General features: G+C 40.8%; 1 protein-coding gene across 1 annotated transcript in view; it reads right to left on the reverse strand.

Annotated features, from left to right (window-relative positions):
- LOC113822205 (GTPase-activating Rap/Ran-GAP domain-like protein 3) overlaps positions 1-5,000 on the reverse strand; it is a gene marked incomplete in the record, with an annotated part of 672,275 nt that overhangs the window by 377,449 nt on the left and 289,826 nt on the right.

Consider the following 5,000-nt stretch of genomic DNA (forward strand, 5'->3'; position numbering starts at 1 on the left):
CAATGGCCACAGGGAATAATTGGCACAAGACTGAAAACCCATTGATTTCAGGGCGTGGGGGGAGGGGGGAGGGGGAGGAGGGGGAAGGGGAGGTGGAAAGGGAAGAGGGGGACGTGGTGAGGGGGAAGGGAGGAGAGGTGGTGAGGGAGGGGAAGGGGAGGAGGGTAAGGGGGAGGACGTTTTGAGGGGAGAGGAGAGGTAGTGAGGAAGGGGGGAGAGGGAGGGGAGGGGGGAGTTTACAGGGTTCGGGAGATGTGGAGGTCATTTGGTAGGGGACGGGAGGGAGGTCGTAAGGGAGATGGGGGGGTGAAAGATGGGAAAAGGTGGAGAAGGGAGGTGATGGGGAGAGATAATGGGAGGGTATCTCTTCCCTTCTTCCTTTTTATTACCCTCTCCCTTTATCTCTTTGTCTTTTCTGCTTTCTTTCCCCCTCATTCTCTCTCTCTCTCTCCCTCCCTCCCTCCCCTCTCTCTCTTTCTCTCTGTCACTCTCTCTATCTATCTATCTACATATCTCCCTCCCAAGGTTCTCTCTCTCATCCCTCCTCTCTCTCTCTCTCTCTCTCTCTCTCTCTCTTTCCCCTCTCTCTCTCCTCCCTCCCCCTCTTTCTCTCCCTCCCTCCCCCCCCTCTCTCTCTCTCCCACTCTCACTCTCTCTCCCTCTCTTTCTCTCTCTCCCTCCCTCCTCCTCTCTCTCCCTCCCTCCCTCCCCCTCTCTCTCTCTCCTTCCCTCTCTCTCTCCCTCCCTCCCCCTCTCTCTCTCCCTCCCCCTCTATTTCTCTCTTCCTCTCTCTCTCTCTCTCCCCCATCTCTCTTTCCGACTCTGGAGAAACACACAGAGAATGTGTAGGGTATGAGGAGGAACTTCTGGAATATTGTGCTTTGTTTTGGCAGATAACATTTTTTTTCGTTTTTTGTCTGCCTGTTTGTCTGTCTGTCTGCCTAGTCTGTCTATCTATATGTCTACTTGCATATTTCTTACCTCCCTCTATCTCTCTCCATCTATTTTTTCTTCTACCAATCTCCTTTCTCTCCACATTCTCTTTCTTTTCTTTTTCTTTTCTTTTTTTTTTTAGTTTCATTCCACTAAACCCATTCAATAACAACACCTGAAGGAAAAGAACGAGAAGGAATATCAAGAATATCGCAGCTCGATCGAATTAATTAAACCCTAGCTATTGTTGTAAACTATTTTGATTTCCAGCCCTAAAGTCCATTCTCAGGAAGGGTGATCGTCTTAATTAATTTCCTGTTTTTCATCCGACCATAATCCTGTTTCGCTTATCTCGATTCGTTGGTTCTTAAAGGCGGTTCTTAAGGGCGGTCGTTAAAGGCGCTTCTTAAAGGCGGTTCTTAAGGGCGGTTCTTAAAGGCGGTTCTTAAGGGCGGTTCTTAAAAGCGGTCGTTAAAGGCGGTTCTTAATGGCTGTTCATAAAGGTAGTTCTTAAAGACAGTTCTTAAGGGCAGTTCTTAAGGGGTGGTCGTTAAAGGCGGTTCTTAATGGCGGTTCTTAGAGGCGGTTCTTAAGGGCAGTTTTTAAGGGGCGATCGTTAAAGGCGGTTCTTACGGGCGGTTCTTAAAGGCGGTTCTTAGAGGCGGTTCTTAAGAGCAGTTCTTAATGGCGGTTCTCAAAAGCGGTCGTTAAAGGCGGTTCTTAAAGGCGATTCTTAAAGGCGGTTCTTAATGGCGGTTCATAAAGGCGGTTTTTGATTAGTGATTGACTGAAGATCTAAGAAAATGTTGTTTAGGAGGCTGACTGTAATGAGTATCGATCGAGTATAGTCATTGTTTTTTTTTTTCGTCTTCAATTTCTTTGTTATTTTGGGTTCTTCTTTTGGTTCTTCTTCTACTTCTTCTGGTTCCTTTTCTACTTATTCTTCTATTATTCTTCTATTGCTTCTACTTCCTCTACTTATTTTTTTCTCTCTCTTTCTACTTCATCTTCTATTACTACTTCTTTTTTAAAATCTTTTTGTTCTTCTAATTCTTCTTTTTTTTCCTCTTCTAATTCTTTTTCACCCTCTTTTTTTATTCTTCCTCTTCTCCCTCTTCTTTTTAGTTTTGGGTTGCTTTCATTACTTGAAAAAAAGAAATAATGAAAGATAAAACCTTCATACCCGAACCAGCACCACAGAATGCATTTTCCTGTGTTCGTTAAAGTGTTAAGCCTGTCTATTTTCCTATTCATTTGTACATTTGTCCGTTTGTTTATTTGGCAGCATGTACATACGCGTATCTAAGCATTTACTGAAATATGTGCAATATTCACATACGCACACATAGGGATGTATGTGTTTATATGTGTGTGTACATGCAAGAGCAGTCCCGATAGGCAGACTGCAACTTATTAAGGTTCATATATGCCAGCTAATAACCCCCTGTTTCATCAATAATCTCTCAGTATTTAATATTTCACAGCGGATAAAGTGTTCTATATATCAATCATTTCTAGGCTAAGCGACGTTGCGCTGACAAATTGCAAAGTGAAATTGGACGTCAAATATTGCAAAGCTGCAGTCTCTCTCTTTTTATGCGGGGGAAATATATATATATACATATACATATACATTTATATATATATACACACCCACCCACACAGAATATACGTATATCCATATATCCATCTGTCTGTATATTTAGCCTCTCATGTTCGTTCTAAAATATATTATTGCACTCGCTTCAATATTTTTTTTTTTCCAGAGGGGGCCTAGCAATATGGTGCAAGAAAATGGTTTTGGTTTTGATATTCTTCGGCTAAATTTCGGTTCCAATTCGAGTGCTGTTCTTTAGATGGTATTAGAGTCCTGAAGCGGCGTGCAGAGATGATGTTTATTCATGTCGGGATGGATGTTTGTATAGAGTTGGTACGGGTGGATGGATGGATGAATTGGTAGGTGGGTTGGTGAGTGAGTGGATGGATGGATAGATGGGTGGGTGGATGGATGGATGGATGAATGGATGGAGGGAGAGAGGGAGGGAGGGTGAGAGGGAGGGAGGGAGGGATAGATAGATGGATATATACATATATATATATATATATAGATAGATAGATAGATAGATAGATAGATAGATAGATAGATAGATAGATAGATAGATAGATAGATAGATAGATAGATAGATAGATGAATGAATGGATAAATAGAACGATAGATGAATGAATGGATGGATAGATAGATAGATAAACAGACAGCTAAATAGATAGATGAATGGATAGATAGTTAGATGAATGGATAGATAGATAGATGAATTGATAGATAGATAGATAGATAGATATACAGACAGATAGACAGATAGACAGACAGATAGATAGATAAATGAATGAATGGATGGATAGATAGATAGATAGATGAACATATAAATAGAAGGATGGATGGACCGATGGACGGATGGATGAATAGAGGGAGGGATGTAGGTAGGTAGATCCGTAAGTATTTAGATGTATACCTACAGAATATAGGTATAACAGCGCTATACATCTATCACAATAAAACAGATTTGAAACTGTCAGATGCAGGCATGTCTATTCAATATATTTTTTTTTCTCTCTCTCTAACCCTTGTCTCGACTTTTCATCATTTTTCATTCAATCCTTCTCTACCCTTCTCCTTCCTATCACTCTTTTTAATAACCTGTTACGTAGCGTTATCTTTTACTGCCCATCCCCAAGTCTTTTACTGGTTGTTCTTGCTTTCCATTTGTATTTTTTTCAATCTTTCCCTGTTTCTATCCTGCCTTTTCTCTCTCTCTCTTCAGTATTTCTATCTCTGTCCATCTCTATTTTTTTCTGTCTTTTTCTTATGTTTCTATCCCATCTCTCTCTCTCATCCTTCTCTCTTCCTCTATCCATCTCTATCCTTATCTGTCTTTTTCCTATGTTTATATCTCATCTTTATCTCTATTTCTATCCATCTTAATTTTTAACTCTCTTTCTCCCATTTATTCTTTTCATACTTCGCAGTTCTCCTTTGTTCTATCTGCCCTTTATTTTACATTTCGACTGTATAATGGATCCTCTTCTAATCCTATATTTCTTTACTTTTTTCCTTGTTGTTCCTGTTGTTGTTGTTGTTGTTAATATTAATCATCATTATTGTCACTATCGTTGCTATTATCATTATTATTGTCATTAGTGTTGCTATTAAAACCCTTATTGTCATTCTCGTTGCTATCATCATAATTTTCTTTGATTTAGTTTATTATCATCTTCATTGTTCATGTTTCTCTTTATTTTTCGCTCACTCTGACTTCATCTTTACAGCTCATTTGGCTTGAGTTTCTTATCTTTCTTTTTTTTTATTCTTTACTTTTCTGTTAACGCCAAGAGAAAGATGAAATGAGAAAAGACCTAGAAGAAGAAGAAGGAGGAGGAGGAGGAGAAGGAGGGAGGGTTGGAGGAGGAGGAGGAGATGAAGGAAAGGCAGGAGGAGGAGGAGATGAAGAAAAGGCAGGAGGAGGAGGAGGAGGAGAAGAAGGAGGGAGGTTTGGAGGAAGAGGAGGAGGAGATGAAGGAAAGGCAGGAGGAGGAGGAGAAGGATGAGGAGGTGCTGGAGGAGGAGGTATCGTAGGAGAAGGAGGAGGACGAGGAGGAGGAAGAGTAGGAGTAGGAGAAAGAGTAGAAGGAGTAGGTGGAGGAGGAAGGGCAGGAGGATAAAGAAAAGAAAAAGTCAAAATTATTATCCTAATCTTTATTTCCATCCCCATTTATCATCTCTTCTTCCTCCCCCTTTTTCCGGGTAGGCGGGATGACGGCAAGATCTTCCTTTCAACCGCATTTTTTCACTTGCCTTTATTTTCAGTATACTTTCGTCGACATAATTACGAGAGATCACACGCGCTCACTCGAGAGGAAAATGCGACTGAATGATCGAAAACCAATGAGTCAATATGAGACGAGAGAAAGGACTATGCGTTTTTCTTTTTGTTTCATTTCCTTCTTTTTTTCAAACGCTCTATCAAAGAGTGTGCGAGAAGTGGGATGTCGGGAATAGAAGGGAGGATATG

The sequence above is a fragment of the Penaeus vannamei genome, chromosome 22, assembly GCF_042767895.1.
Source record: "Penaeus vannamei isolate JL-2024 chromosome 22, ASM4276789v1, whole genome shotgun sequence".
Taxonomy (NCBI): Eukaryota; Metazoa; Arthropoda; class Malacostraca; order Decapoda; family Penaeidae; genus Penaeus; species Penaeus vannamei.